Source organism: Pteropus alecto, unplaced genomic scaffold, assembly GCF_000325575.1.
Source record: "Pteropus alecto unplaced genomic scaffold, ASM32557v1 scaffold190, whole genome shotgun sequence".
NCBI lineage: Eukaryota > Metazoa > Chordata > Mammalia > Chiroptera > Pteropodidae > Pteropus > Pteropus alecto.
In genome coordinates, this window is record NW_006430462.1 from 4,160,907 (window position 1) to 4,177,491 (window position 16,585).

At 50.9% G+C, this 16,585-nt stretch overlaps 1 long non-coding RNA gene across 1 annotated transcript in view; it reads right to left on the reverse strand.

Annotated features, from left to right (window-relative positions):
* Positions 1–3,023, reverse strand: part of LOC112480492 — a 4,903-nt gene extending 1,880 nt beyond the window's left edge. The window contains exon 1 of the long non-coding RNA XR_003046608.1: positions 1,808–3,023. This is a non-coding gene — a long non-coding RNA (uncharacterized LOC112480492). The remainder of the gene's footprint in view (positions 1–1,807) is intronic.
* Between the last annotated feature and the right edge of the window lie 13,562 nt (positions 3,024–16,585).

Here is a 16,585-nt window from a genome sequence, read left to right on the forward strand (position 1 = left end):
AGTCCACAGAGAGGTTGGGAAGGTGAATGACACAATGTTTGTCAAGGGTTTGGGACGACAGGTGCACATGAAGATGAGGACAAAGACCGATTCTTTTCTCAGGTCTGCCGGCACAGTTTCATATCCCTCCCACGCACGTCCGCGTTCCAGACCCAGATGCTCCAGTGAAAGGCTCCAGTAAAGGGCAAGAAACCACTGATTAGGAAGGAAGAAGAAACAAATGTCTTCGGTTCTTAAAAGGTGGAATGTTCGACCTCTTTTCCCAGCTTTGACTCGGCCTTGCGACTCCACCATCCTGAAACACAACTTCGATTTTTTTCCCTCGTCTGCACAAATGTCTTTGCACACGCCGCATGGACTTTTCCAGCACCTTCTCTGTGCGGGGCTCTGTCCGGGCACTGGGTGGACATTGTTTACTAGGCAGCAACATGCTTTCCCTCTTCAGGCTTTCCTTCTAGAGGGGGGCTTCAGATAACAAACAAATTCAATCAAGGTGATGATGGAGACAAACCAGGTCTGGGATGGAAATGGGTGGAAGTTACTTTAAAACAAAATCTCTCAGAGCTAGCTGTGTGCCGCTTAAATTTGTCACCTGCTCATGTCATTCCCTCGTCCGTCCCAGTTCCCTTTCCTCCCACCTTTCCAAGGGGCAGCAGGATGTGCCACTCTGCCACCTTGAGCCCTTCTTTCCCCGCTTGCTGCTTTGCCCATGGATACTGGCTCACCTCTCATCTCCTTTCCTGGCTCACGGGCCCCTCGGGGGCAAGAAGCATAGTTATCTCACACACCAGCACTTTGTGGGAATTCCCTCTGGTACACGTGCCCCAGAACCTTTTATCTTGGCCCCAGCCACTGGAGAGACACATACTAAATACTTCTTTAGTGAATGGGCAACCCCAGGCTCCAGCTGTGGAAGGTCAGGAGGATGTGGGGGTCTAAACAAAAAAAAAAAACCGTATGTAGGAAATGCTCAGTGTTGGGAGCCAGCCTGGAGCCTCAGGGATTCAGAGGGTCCACAACACATACATGCCACCAAGGAAGAAAGAAAGATCGAAGGCAAAAACTGTTCGATCAGCCCCTCTTCCGGAAGTTGGGCCCACAGATCTTGCCTTGATTACCTATCGAAATGAGCAAACGCCAGAATTCACCCAAGGCCTTGCTGACGCAGGGCATTGGAGGGAGAGAAACCGCTGGGCTGATTATCTTGGCTTTATCCGCCACATCTGTTTCAGCTCAGCATCTCTGCTTTTCATCTTTAAAGAGATGGTGCAGTGTTAGAGAATCTTAGAGACAAAAAGGGCCTGAAAAGACCTCACGTCTTACCCTCCTCCCTTTGTAGATAAGAGCCGTGTCACCCGGAGAGACTGTGACTCACCCACGGCCACACGGCTGGTGGGAGGCCCAACTGGGACCTCACCATAGCTCTTGCCTCCCAGGCAGGAGCTTTTCCCGGTTTTCCAAGCTGCCTCTCGGATCCTGCCAAGTCGTTCCCACATTCCCCTCCAGTAGGCCTCATTAGCAAGAGAAGCTGGCAATGGCCCTTTCTCCCTTCCCATCACCTCACAAAAAAAGAGAAGTGATTCCATTCCAGAACCAAACAGGGATAGTTTTTCTCATCATCTGATGTCTTGTACTGTCTGTCTATGCCAGGCTCCCCTCTAGGAATGCAGCTCCCAGCCCTCACATAGTTTATAAAAGAATGTCATTCACCCTCCCATCAACTCTGAGAACAAGAGGCCATTTCTCAGCTGGTGAATCAAGCCACCATGAGGGCCAAGACATCATAAGGACTCAGCTTATCTCTTACCAGCCGCACACTCCTCAGCCAAGGCCTCCTGTTGGAGAGCGGGTGATCCCCGAGGCATCGCCAACACCACATCCTGAGCCCCTCTGTTGGGACTGTCACCTCCACCAAGAATGAGTTGAGAGTCTCTCTGGAAGATGCTTCACATCCATTCTGGAAATAAGGGATTATCATTCCCACCCCCATTCCATTTTTTTTTTTTTAACAGATAAAGAGAGACTCAGAGAGGTTAAGTTACCTGCCTATGGTTACCCAGCTAGTAAGTGGCAGAGTCAGAATTTGAACTCAGGCCTGACTCCAAAGCCCATCTCTTTCCACAACGTCTCTCTATGTGCCTTGAAGGAATTAGGGCACCTTAAGATGCCCCTGCACACATGATCAGAAATAGTTCGCCTGCCCACCTGCTCAAGTGCCTGAAATCCCCACATTGGAGTCTTCTCCCGGTGACCCCCCAGCCTTAATGGGAAAGGCCAGGGATGGGCAGGAGGAGGGTTTACAAGAAGCCCCTCAGTGGAGATTCGATTATGGCAGGACCCACTCAAGGCTTGACCAGACCCAAAGGTGAGGGCTTGGGAGAGCTTGGGGTTGACAGGAGGAAGAGAAGAGGGAAGGGAAATTGGCCCTGGAGAGGGCTGACAAGCAGGGCCCAGAGGCTGGATGGGACAGGGCATGAGGGCAGCACCAAGGGCCAGGGAGAGCCTCCCTCAAAATCCCACAGGGCCAGCTCCAGGCCAGGGATGGGTTTTGGGGTGGAAGGGCCCAGCGTGACTGGGAGGCATTAGTCAGCAGTGGAAGTTTATGAAAGGAGGGATTGTCTGGAGCCTCTTTACTCAGCGGGCCGATTGGGTCGTCCCCAGAGCCTGGGAGCAGGGCCCGTATCAGAAGGCGACTGGGAACTCCATACCGCTCACTGCCCAGGTTGAATGGCTGGGGCATCAGGGGCCAAGCGTGGGGGCCCTGCCTGGCCTCATGGCCTGTGAGTCACAGCCCTTGGCTGGTAGGCTGAGTGTCTTCATTGTCCACTTGGCCATGCGACAGGAGGCCTAACTCCCTCCTCTCATGATAGAAGAAGCCCAGGGCTGATTCACGGGGTGCCTGTCCCCAAGTTGTCACTCACTGACCTGCTGCCCCCTCTCCGAAGTTCACAGAGTTGAAGTCACTCCTGGACGACCCCTGGCATTCACCCACCCGTTCTTCAGTCATTCATACAGTCATTCTATTTGGGTTTTTTTTTTTTTTCAATCTGTATTTTTTGCCAATTGCAAAAATAATCTATTGAATATTATTCAGCCTTAAAAAGAATACAATTCTGACGTATGGTACAATGTGGATGAACCTCGAAGACACTATGCTACGTGAAATAAGCCAGTCACAAAAGGACAAGTATTGTATGGGTCCATCTACATGAGATATCTAGAAAAGCTAAAATCATAGGGACAGAAAGTAGAATAGAGGTTTTCAGGGGCTGGAGGGAGGATGCATGGGGAGTTAGTGCAGCATTTGAGTTAAGGAAGAAGGAAAAGTTCTGGAAGTGATCGTGATGGTTGCACAATAATATGAATGTACTTAATGCCACTGAACCGTACACCTAAAAATAGTTAAAATGAGAAATTTCATGTTATATATATTTTATCACAATAAAGAAACGCAAACCACGAAAAGTAATCTATTGTTCAAATAATACATATAAGTAAAAGGTAATTGATGGATGTCTTCATCCTACCCTCTATAATTAACAGTTTGGACTATTTCCAATTTTTCTTATATTCCTATATAGTCATGTACGTGTGTGTAACAAAAGTCGGCCGAGAGATAGAAAGGGAACTCAGTCTCCAGGTACCAGCCACACTCCAGGTCTCTCTTTCCTTGAAGAACAATGACACAGCTGTATCTCATTCACAAACCCCAGGAGCCAACTCAGGGCCAGGAGACAAGGTTATGACAAGGTCACAGCGAGTTCAGGGCATTAACAATAACCACCACGCAGTGAGAGAGCCGTGTCTGGCTCCGTGCTAAGCCCTCATACACAGAACTCACTTTATCCTTATACCACTGTGGTGAGGAAGGTATATTTTATGCCCGCCTCAAAGCCTGTTTCATGGATGGAGACTCAGAGGCTTTGAGGGTGAGGGAGGTGCCTGGATCACATCACTAGAAGGAGGCAGGAAGGGAAGTACATCTCCACTGAACCATTAGGTTGTACTTCAAACTCAAAGAGATGACTCGGCTGCCACATGGCCCCTTCCTCAAGCAGAATAAGCGTTTATAGGGCACTTGCTCACTTTGTAGTAATCCCTTAGTGTTTGGCTTCTCAGGGGGAGGGCTCCTGTGGTCTTGTTCACTGGTCCTCTTTGAGCCTTGGAACACAGTAGGTATTCAACAAATAACTGCAGAGAGACTAGTTCTCATTCATGTCTCTGTTTGATCTTCTCCCACACCCCTGTGAGGTAAGATTGCTGCGGGTGTTAGTCATCTGGCTAGCAGGCAAGATGGAGTGACTTCCTCCTGGTCACACGACCGACTGGGCCACTGAGCTGGAGCCCTAGGCTTCTGGCTCTCTTCCCAGGCCTTTCCAACTCTGTTGTCATGACCTGGGCCCCTGCTGTTACATGACAAAGATATTAATTGTGGGGGAGGAATCCTCTGAGTCATTACTAGCAATAATAATAATAATTGCAGTCACTCTCATTGTAATCTTTAATTTACATAAGCCTCTATCAATAGCACCAATGAGGTCCTATCATTATCTTGATTTTATTGTTAGGCCCAGAGAGGTCGAGCCGCTTTCTCAACATTACCGGCTAAGAGGTGGCAGAGCTGGGATTCAGATGCCATCTGACTCCAGAGCTCATGCGCCATATACCTCTAACATATCAAGATCAATTAGCATTCTTGGCTGGATGCAACATGGCTCACAGCACAGCCCCGCTGAGCTTTGATGAAGGATAGAGCTGAATGAAATATCCACCCATTCCCTCCTTCATTCATGCCATCAGTCAGTGAGCCTTCACTTAAACCCACCTGCCAAGTGTCTGGCCCTGGGACGCAGACCGAACAAGTCAGGGGCCCTCCCCCACAGAGCCTTTGGCCTGGCAGGAGAGACTGATGTCATAATTTTGTGGTTAATTATTTCATTAGAGCAAAGATGAGTGCCACCGAGGAGGGTTAGGGCTCTGCCAGCCTCTTATGGGCACAGACCAGGAGCTGGAGAAGGCTGCCTAGCCGGGCTGACATCTCAGCAGAGTCAGGAGAGCAGAACAGGAGAACCCAAACAGAGAGCATGGCCTGGGCAGCAGCTCGACTCTAACTAGGGCAGAAAGACAGCCTGTGCAGCTGGAGCTGGCATGGGAGGAGGAAAGTTGCTGAGGGTGCCGGATGTCGGGATCCGTGGGCTGGCACCAACCGGTCCAGTACCCGGTCCTCCCATAAGGGGCTAAGGTTACTGTAATTATCTTTATTTTCACTATTATCCTTAAAGAACAGGTGGGAAAGGGAATGTTAAAAATCCCCATTCCTTCCCGGCTAGCCGGGCTTGAGTAGGCCCTCCAATAAACATTTATTTCACCGTGCCGTGGATTTGGGCAGCTGTCTGCACTTGACAGCGTGCTCGTTGTGCTGTTTGACCCACACGACCACCTGGAGGGAAAAAAGGAGAGCAGGTGTCAGGCTCCCGTAAAGCAGAGGAAACTGAGGCCTTCCCAGCACCACGCCTCCGTACAGTCTGAGGTCCAGGCCTTCCTTTCTGGGTGGCCTTTTCTCCTCTACAAGATGCGCTTAGTAGCACCTGAGTCTCTGAGTTGTCAGGGGGGTTACGTGACATATCTAGGTAAACAGCTGAGCAGGTAAAGGCTCAAGGTCAGTGTTCAGGACACAGTGGCTGCCATCATTATCATCATTATCATCGTAACCGTCATCATTACTCTTATAATTCCTGAGCTCGTTTCTCCCTGAGCACCTGTGCGCCAGGCACTGTGCCAAGTCCTAGGAGGCAGGGAGGTATAAGATGTGTCCTCTGGTCCTAAGGAAATCACTGTCTAGCCAGGGAGGCAGTCAATTAGCGACTAAAGGCAGCAAAGAAGGAGCTGGGCTCAGGACAGGCATGGCAGGGGAAGCCCAGAGGAGACAGAATCTGAGTGACATTTTGACTTCAGAAATGGGAGACCGGGCAAGGGCTCCAGGGACACCTAAGATGGTTAACGGTGGGTGTCCCAGGGCCGGAGTGGACAGGCCCTGGGGGAGCCATCTGTCCTGGTGAGGCAGGGAAAGGAGCTTAAGAAGCTGGGGCAGTCAGGGCAGTGAAGGAAGGGGTGTGAGGGGACCTTCCATCCGTCTGGTCCCGTGCTGCCATGGCTTTATCAGGGTGCTGCAGATCTTGACAATCGTCACTGCTCATCTGAAGCCAGGCTTCTCAGAGCACAAGCCTGCTGTCCTCGAGGAGATAAGGCAGCCCCAGTCATGCAGCTCTAACTGTCAGTGACCAAGCAGAAGCCACAGCAGAGCCAATGGCCCGCATGAAGGGAGGCCCCGCCAGCCTCTTCTGACCACCTCCCCTGGGCTGCTCTGGGACAGCGAGGTGAGGAGGTAAGGGGCAGATCTGGACAAGGAAAAGAGCAGTAAGAATGATATGTGTCCCCTGCCTTTTGCTTCGTAAAGCACTTTATTCCCATTCTCCGAGCGAAAAGGAAAGGTGGGGCTTTGGCGCTGGCCTGGGATCCAGTCCTCAGGCTACCACCTGCTGACTCTGTGACCGTGGGCAGGTGACATCACCTCTCTGAGTCTCAGTTTCCTCATCTGTCCAATGAAAGCAGTAACACCGTTTCTCTTTTTCCAAGCTCAGTGTCCAGCCAGCCTGCTGCCACTTTCCTCCTGGCCCTGTTCTCTTCCCAGTCGCTTCCCCTTTCCCCAGAGGGCACCACCTCTGCCAGGCTAGGAGTTGAGTCAGACCTCGGTCCACCAACATGCTGCTGGGTGGATGGGCCCAGACAGCCAGAGGATTCTTGTCCCGACTCCCTCCCGGCTGACAGCCAGTGTTTGCCCTGCCCAGCGGAGGCTGGATGAGCGGGAGGGAGCGGGGGAAGGGAAGCTCCCCATGAGGAGGCTTCGATTTTGCCAGCAAAGGCTTTTGTGCTTGGAGTGCCAGGCCAGGGCAGTCAGCTCTGCCAATAAGAAGACTGGCCTCCAACAATAATGTTTTTCCAGAAGGCATCAGCTGCTTTCTAACTCAAACCATCAGGAGGAGCAGGCTTGCATGTGCTGAGTCTCCAAATGCCTGTAGAAAGAAAACTATCCCCCATGCCAGACAAGAGCCGGCCTGGACAGGGCTTCGGCCAAGGGGCCCTTGGACGTGAGGCTGTGAGTGCTTCCCTGGACCCTGTCATCCAGGCCAGGTCCTCAGCTGGCACCCTCCTCGGGACACACTTGCTGCCAGTCACTCCACCCACATCCACGAGGGCCCACCGCGTGCCAGAAACTTCGAGGCTTTTAGAGTGATTATCGTAGCTGTTACTGTAGTCTACAGTGATTGAGCTCATATTGACTGTGCCAAGTACTTCACATTCACTGTCTCTCGACCACCTACCATATTCCATTCTACAGAAGAGAATCATGAGGCTCAGCGAGGTGAAGAGACTTTGCCTAAAGTCCCCTCAGCAGAAGTGAAAAGTTGGGCTCCCAGCCCTGGGTCTGCTTCCAGCAAATGAAAGATGTAAGGCTCACCACCTCACACCCCCTAGGAAGTCCAGAATCAAAAAGTCAGATAACTGGACAGGATGTGAAGAAATCAGAACCCTCACACGCTCCTGATAGGAATGCAAAATGGTGCAGCCCCTTTAGGAGACAGTCGGCAGTTCCTCAAACAGTTAAACATAGAGTTACAGTCTGCCCCAGCAATTCCACTCCTAGCTATATACCCAAGAGAAATGAACATGTCCACACAAAGATGTGTACAGGAATGTTCATGGCAGCATTATTCATAAGAGCCAAAAGGTAGAAACAACCCAAATGGATAAATGTGGTCTATCCATACAATGTAATATTATTCAGCCATTAAAAAAGGATTGGGGTCTGATACATGCTACAGCGTGGATCAACCTGAAACACATCATGTCGAGGGAAAGAATCCAGTCACAAAAGTCCACATATTGTTTGATCTTACCCATAAGAAATGTCTAGAACAGGCAAATCCATTGAGGCAGAGAGGAGATTAGTGGTTGCTCAGGGTTGCTCAGTGGTTGCTCAGTGGTTGCTCAGGGTGATAGCCAAAAGATATGGTCCTTTTTCTGAGGTGATGAAAATATTCAAAAATTGACTGTGGTGATGGTTGCAACTATTCGTGAATATACTAAAAATCATTTAAATGAGCAATTTGTATGCTGTGTAAATTCTATCTCGATAAAGCTGTCTTAAAAAGAAAATGTTTAAGATGGGGCCTTCAGGGAGCTCCCAAGTAAAGGGAGAGCAGAGAAGTAATTTCATTCATGGCACCAGAAGGCACAGGCCGGGGTTAGGGTGAGCGGGGTCCTGGTGTGAATGGAACCTGTTTTGCACATGAAGCCATGTTAGTGTAGTGCCGTGGAAAGAGAAGAGAACACCTCTCAGCCTAGGGAACTGGAAGGAGGGAGAAGCATTCCAGGGAGGCTTCCTGGAGTAGGTAATACTAAGCTGAGTCCTGAAGAATGAGTCAGGCAAGGAAGTGAGGGGGAGAACAAGACGTCACAGGTGGAGGGGGCAGAAGCACACTCAGGACATGTTCTGAGGGGCTGGGTGAGAGTGAAGGAGGGGCCGAGAAAGGATTTCTGCTCGGCACAGTGGGAAGGGCAGGGAACTCCCATCTGCCCATAGCCAGCTGTGTTCCCTCTAGCAAGCTTCTGCCCTTCTCTGAGCCCGGATTCCGACAAAAAACCTCCCATCTCTGAAGCTGTGAGTCTCTGAGGCTAAGATCTGAGTGAAGATAGCCAACTGATGACACATAGGGAGGCAGAAAAAGAGAGGGTTGTCAGGTGTCAGGGCCTGGAAACAGAAGGACTGGGGCCTCTCAGACACCAGCTTCCCGGCCTGGTGGAGACAGATGATGACCTGCTGCCCAGAAGCCACGTCCCCCTCCCTGACCTTCCCAGGAAACACGGGTGCCTGAGGAGAAATTGAAACAGAAACACAGGTGTCTCATCCTGGGCAGATTCCAAGAAAGAAAAAGTGGCTTCTAAAGGAGAGAAACCATGAGCTTTGAAGGGAGGAAGGAAACTCAAGCCACAAGAGGAAACGAAAGGGGAGGGGAGGTGTGAGAGAGGAGCAGGTGCCCTGGTTGTGGGCTCCTGGCTACCCCTCCACTTCTGTTCGCGTAAACCAACTACAGACAGCTTTGAAGGGACAAAAGAAGTGCGTGCGGAGAGGGAGCAGGCCCCGGTGATGGTGGGCGCTTCCCACCGATGGCGCCCGTCGGCCCCTCATCTTCTCAGCCTGGCATGTTCTTCTTCCTCCTCGTCCTGGCCTCCTTCAGCCGCCATGGCTCTAGCATTTATGGTCCTGTATTTGGAGCCAGAGGATCGGGTTCAGCATTTGCCCCTGCTGTGTCTCAAATGCGGTCTCTGACCTGCAGTTTGCTCGTCTGTAAAATGGGATCGCCGTTGCCGCTCTGCCTCTTCTATCAGCGAACAGGGAGGAAGACAGTCACGTGAAAATACCTGGCCAATGATGCAGATCTAGGGGAAGGGTACACCTTGGGCATGAAGATATTAACTCTTTGCACTGTTCTGTGCAGGGTCGTTGCCTTTCAGAGCATCTTCCCACCTGCTACCTCCCCTGAGCATTGCGGAGCTAAACAAGAAAGGTCAGGCAGGTGACTTTCTACCCATTTTACAGAAGATAAAACCGAGGCTCAGAGAAGCCGCATGAGAGCATGATGCAGCAGGCAGGAGAACACGGGACATCGGAGGCTGGACCTCCCCACCAGCTGGGCATGTTGGCTTCTAAGGGGGCGTGGTGACATCATGTGCTTTTTCATACAGGCACGGGACCACTTTCTGACCCTGGTCAAACTTCCTGGGTCTCATGAAGGCTGTTTGGCCTGGAGTAGGGACGATTCAAATATTTGAAGGCCTTTCATGCTACTCCAGGGCCAGAACTAGGACAAAGGCTTGGAGGTTATAGAAATGTGAAAGGGATTTCAAGTCCTTATGCGAAGGAACATTGTGAATCTACTGAGTTACAGATGGAACCAGCTGCCTGAGGGGGTAGTGAGCTCCCTGTCACTGGGAGGTGCTCAAGTGCAGGCTTGTCAACTAGTCGATACAGATAATTCAGAGGGGAGTGAATTCTGAGGTAGGCGAACTGAGAGCCAGGCTTCTCAACCTTGGCATGACTGACATTCTTTGAGGTGGGGGCCGCCCTTCGCACCTGTAGGATTTACAGCGACCTTTCTGGTCTCTACCCACTCAAGCCAATAGCACTGCCCTCCCTAACCTTTGTGACAATCAAAAATGTCTCCAGACATTGCCAAATGTCCCCTGAGGAAAAATCACTTCTGGTTAAGAACCACTGGCTTAGATGACCTTCAAGATACCCTGATTCAGCCATTCTAGACAAGGAACCACAAGAACTGCTATCACAGTTTGAACCCCTGTGGCCTCTATGATGCTAAGAATCTTATATGCATCATCTCATTTAATGTCACAATCTGCCTTGGTCAGTCTGTCTTCTTACACCATTTCCCCCTACTCTTCTGCCTGGCTTACTTCAATTCCTCTTTATGTGCCAGTGTTACTCCCCCTGCCGTTGCTCCCCTAAATAGCTCAGCGTCTGAGTTGCTTCTATGTCTGTCTTCTCACAAGATGGCAGGCTGCTGGAGGGCCTCCTGGGTCTTGCTTACCAATAATCCCCACATGGCAGGGACTCTTTATACATACACTGAGGGAGAGAAGGAGTCCGATTCTGCAGCCTGAGCTGCCGATCACTTTGTGCTGCCCACGAGAGCCTCAAATGCCCCCGTGTGAAGCCTGCTGCCTGGCTGTTGCCCAGCTCCTCCCAACACAGGTGTCCAGACAGGAAGGACGAGGGGCGGGCTGCATGGGCAGGACTCTTTCTTTCCTGCAGAAGATGACTTGCGTAGGGAGAGTGACCACAGACTTATTAGCAAACCCTGGGCCCCTGAGCAGGTCCCTTTCTTCAGAGCTGGAAGGATGTCACTTTGGGATAAACGAGGGAAGCCCAGTCAAGTCCCAGCGGGGGGATGGTCAAGGCAGAGGGTGTTCTGTTCAGTAGGAGTCATGGGGCAGGATGGCAGTAAGCGCGCCACGCTTTGTGGCCTGGGGATCCAGCCCGCCAGTGCACAATTGGCCAGATGACCTCTGCCGAGTTGCTCCAGTGCTCAGGGCCCCAGAGGTTTCTTTTGTAAAGATTTGAACTACATTGGTCATGTCTGAGCTTTCGTGGGTGTTTTTATTTTGTTTTTAGCAAAAGAATCTCCCCTTCTTAAAGGAACCCCTCACGTGCTATGCTAACATGTAAAACCCTGAGCTCTGTCTTCTCGGTGTGCCCTATTCCCCACCCTACCCCAAAACAGCCCTGGGTCACCTCCCCACCCCACAGGGCTCCTCAGGGCCCAGTGTGAAACCCACAGGGGTTCTTCGAGGCCCTTCTAGCCCCAGTGGTCTGCACTTCTATAACCGACTCCACCAAATGGTGAAATGCAACCAAATGCCATGGGGGTATGTGTGTTTATGTGTCTGTGGCGGGCCCTCAGGGTCTTGCAAGGCCCAGGGGACAACTGTGACTCGGGTTATCTTTGAACATGCTGAGATGGAAAATTCTGGTCATCCGAGTATTCTGTTTATTTCTGTGGGCCTCTGGATAAACAGGAATTCACAGTACCAGCAAAGATAAACTTATGGAACTCATTACCCCAGAAAGGGTTACAGGCCAAAGCCATGAGCACACCCGGGCAGGCCTCTCTGTGTTTGGATGACAGAGACCAGAGAGGAGACACCCAGGTTTCATCCCAGCCCGATAGCAGGGGCCGCAGCCCTAAGAGAGCAGCTGTCATGAGGCCGTCACTCTAAAACGCTTTCTTGTCCCTTGCCATACATACATTCTTTTCCCTTTCTTACTGATTAAGAAACTGGGGCTCAGAGAGGTAGAGTCATGTGCAAGTGGCTGAAGCCAGAGTTTCAACTCTACTGTCAGGGGGCCTCTTACACCATCTATCCGGTGGCCATGAGCAAACCCAGGCTTGGTGTCCTTACCTGGAACCTGGAGGTGTTTGACTGGAGCACACCTTCTCACCAAGACCTATGGATTGAGGGATTGCTCTGGGCTGGGGATTGAGTTCAATGTTGACAATAGAGGAATGAATAAAGACATGACCCCTGCTATATCAGAAAGACAAGGAGCCAAGAGTTAACTCTGCCAGGCAGCTGGTGGGTGAGCGTTTGGAAAAGGTTTTACCAAGAAGGAGATATCTGAGCTCACTTGGGGACTGAGTAGACAAGCGGCAGATGGAGGCACCAGGAAACAGTCTGAGCTAAGGCACAGAATCACAAGGGAGGATTTCAAAGGCTTCCTCCGGTTCTAACTGCTCAGGTGTTGGTAGGTCATTGAGGGATGATGAGAGAGGAAGGGTAGGTGTTCCAGGATCGATATCTTAGAAAAATAAGGTTTCTTTTTCTCGAGTCAGATTCGCAGGCTTCGAGGACCCTGGGGCTGCCCATGGGAACATGTCTGACAATTGTGAGAATCTCTGAGTCAGTCTTTGTTGGAACTAGAAGAGCCCTTTACGGGTTGTACTGGTTTCCTGTGACTGCCATAAGAAATTACCACAAACAGGGTGACTTCAAACAGTAGACATTTATCCTCTCATAGTTCTGGAGGCCAGAAGTCTGGAATCAAGGTGTTGGCAGGGCCACGTTCCCTCCGAAGGCTCCTAGAGAAGAATCCTTCCTTGCCTCTTCCAGCTGGCTCCCAGTAACTCCAGGCATTCCTTAGCTTGTGGCTGCATCACTCCAATCTCCACCTCTTTCTTCACATGGCCTTCCTCTCTGTGTGTCTCAAATCTCCCTCTGCCTTTCTCTTACAAGGACATTTGTCATTGGATTCGGGGCCCACTTGGATAATCCAGGATGCTCTCATCTAGAGATCCTCGACTCAATTATATCTGCAAAGATCTTTTTTCTAGATAAGGTCACACTGATTCGTTCAGGGATGTGAATGTATCTTTGGGAGGGAGGCACCATTCAACCCACTACAGGGATCAATCATCCCACAGCCTCCTTTTGAAGTTGGGGATGCTGAGGCTCAGCTGGGAACAGGCTCTTGCCCAGGGCTAGCCAGTCAGTGACAGAGCTTACACAGGGACCCTGGTACTGATGCCACCATCATCATCATAGTGTAACATCGCTTAGCACATGCATCGATCGACTCAGAGTAATCCCATTCTACAGAAGAGAAGAAGGTACGGAGAGGTCCAGGAACTTGCCCAAAGCCACACAGCCCATCTGTGGGCCTATGCTCTTCCCTGGAGACCCCATGTATCTCCTGATACGTAGGAGTCAGTACATGTTCATGGGTGCTGGCAATGGAATGGGCCTCTGTGCAGCTCTGAGGCTTTATGGGGACAGAATAGGGGTCTGCGATCCAGCTGGGGAGATGGACTCACACAAGATCACTTCCTAGAATGTGGGGGAGAGGCCAGCCTGGGAGTGCAGGGAGGATTCTCGCAGAAGAGGCCGACACTGAACCTCTAAGGAGGAATGAAATCATGCAGAGGAAAAAGAATGGGAAGGATGTTCTAGGCATGGGAACTGGGTGCTCAGACGCAGAGAAGCAGAAATGAGCACGGTGTGTCCTGGGGACCACAAGCAGATTGATTTTGCTAGAGCATAATGCAGAAAGTGATGGGTCTCAGGGATGAGCCGAGCACAGGTTGAGGCTTTGGACTTGATCTTGAGGGTGCTGGGGAGCCACTGAGGGTTTTAAACAGGAGCTGCAGCAGTCGATTTGTGTTTTCGGAAAGATTATTTGGGCCCCAGCCTTGATTCGGTCCCTGGGCCAGGCCTGGTATGGCTGGGAGTGAATGGGGGCATCTCTGCAGGGACCTTTCCTGTGGGAGCCATGTGCCCTGCACCTGGAGTTCAACTCCAATCCCTGGCCTGGCAGGTATGAGATGAAGTTGAGCTTTAGGGCTGGAGGAGCTGTGCTCAGTAGACTCTCCTCCTTCTACCCTTCTGTTCAAGAAGCCCAGTTCATGCTGCAAGTCCGGGAGCATGGAAGAGAAAAGGCCTGCAGACAGAACACGGCCCTGCAGCAGCCTCAGTGTGCTGGCCTTTGGGAAAGGAGAGTAAAAGAAGTGGACAGATCAGCATTTCCCAGACCATGTCTACAGAATGTAGTCCTGCAAGATCCACGCTACATGCTCTACCCCCACCTGACTGTCCTAAAGGCTCTGAGAAGTCCTGCAACGAAGACATCTTTTTCGATTTTGTTTAAACCAGTGTTTCGCCAACTTTTTTGATGCAAAAGTTTTCCATTTTCTCACCACCAAAGAACTTCCCTTGAGAATGGAGAGCAGCAGACCCCACTTTGGGCCACACTGCTACTGAGGAAGGAGAACTGGACCAAGAGTCAAAGGCTGGGGTACATTTAGTCCTCCCAGGGACACCCACTATTTCTCCGAGGCTCCATTTCCTCCTGGCTCCTTTTGGCAGTTGTCTTCTGTATTACAATGACCACATGGCTACCCTGTCAAAAAGATCTTGTATTTTCACTCCGGGGTTCTAGTACCTGGCACAGAGCCAGGCACTGAATGCATGCATGAATGAAAGTTTAAAATGAGACCTGCCTTTTCAGTAGGGCTATTATGAAATTAAATAAATGAATGCCTATGAGATGAGTTTTACCTTAGTAAACTTTATAGCCCTGTTCACCTGTAAGGGACTATTTTTTATACACTGTAACCCAGGGGGCCTTACCCCCCACTAACTTGCCATGTGCCTAAAATTCCACCATTAGTCACTCGTTTGCCTCAGGGTGCTGAAGGTCTCAATTAAAATGTAAATGTGTGACCTAGTGGAGTCTCCACTGGGCCACCAACACCCCTGGCACGGCAACATGCCATCATCGTTCACAATGTGTTCATCAGATTAATCTGGCAAAAAAGGTACAGGTGAGAAAACTCAGAACTGAGAAGCTGCCAGGTGGAAGATGGAATGTGGGGGCATAAAACAATGTTGCCGGAGGTTCTGGGGGTGTGGGGAGCATGGGTGGGGCTATAAACTAGGCTTGACTGCTGTCAAACCACCACCCTCAACCACTATTCCCATCCAGACTGGCCGAGGCCATGTTCCTTACCTCCCAGGACATCCAGGTCAGATGCTGGGAGCCAGCCTCTGGCCCATTGTGCCCAGGGCTGCTCGGCCAAGGGGCGTAAGCTGTGCTCTGCAGGAAGTCCATACAGCACAGCCCTCCCGGTCCTCTGGTCTGGCCTCTGGTGTCAGGCCAGTTTGGCCAGCTGTGGACTTGGGACAGGACACTCCTGGGAATGGGTACAGGAAAACAGGAAGGGAGGTAGCTGCTGGCCACTGTCAGGAATAGGGCCTTCCTTCCCTCACCACTCTTCACCCCTTACTCCCCCACTTACTCCCCGTCCCCAAACCCCCAACTCCCACCAGGTGGCAGCCCTGCTGGTTGGTGGCCTCTCCTCTCCAGACCAAAGGGTCTCATGCAAAGGGGCTTAGGAGAAATGTCAGAGCTGACCCATTCCTGCCCTGAGCATCCCAGCAACCCCGAGAAAACAGTGGATGGGGAAACCGAGGCTCCTCCTCCTCGTCAGGCCTCCCCTCAAATGTCACTTCGTTGGCCACCCAACTCTGCCACAGCATCTTCGGTATTTTCTTCAGGGCGTTTTCTCACCTGCTTATACCAGCTTGTATAATTGTGGATACTTTCCTTATCTCTTCCCCCAACTTGAACTGAATCCCCAAGAAAGCAGGACCCATGTCCAGCAGCATCTAGCACACAGTAGGCATTTAATAAATATTTGATGAACAAATGAGGGAAATAAGGACTGGACCCAGAGAAGGAAAAGGACTTCGCCAAGGTCACTTGAAAGTCAGTGAAAGGCCAGGTCTAGACCTCAGGCTCCTATTCCCCCCGGCCAGAGCTCTTTCTAAGTTTTTCCATACTATGTCCTCAGGGTGACCAAGAATGCCCACCTTCCTCTACACGTCTCCTCTATCCACTGCCTAAAAGGGGGCTGGGGGGCAATGGCTCCATGGGCTGTAGACACACACCCCACCACCCTTAGATAATTATTTCCCAATATAGTTTTCCTGTAGAGGGTCAGGTACTATTTTAAGCTTTACAGACCATTGAAGTCTCTGTTGCACATACGTGACTCTACTGTAGCACAAAAAGAAGCCAGAGAGAGACATTATGGAAATAAGTGGGCATGGCCGTGTCCCGATAAAGCTTTATTTACAAGAACAGGCAGCAGGCCAGATTTAGCAAATAAAAATTTAACAAGACATTCAGTTAAATCTGAATCGCAGTATCCTGTATTCTATCTGCAACCTCAGGCTGATGGGCTGCAGCGGGCTAGCCCTGGCATAGATTCTGGGTTTGGTGTGAACTTTGAAAATGACAGGAAAGAGAGCCGTCTTGGAATGCCTACCATACAGGTGTCACTGGGCTGGATGCCTTCTTTGTTTATCTCTTTTTGTCTTCCCAGCAGTCTTATGAGGTGAGACATGGGGTCCCCATTGTACTTACAAGGACATGGGGACTCAGAGAATGAAA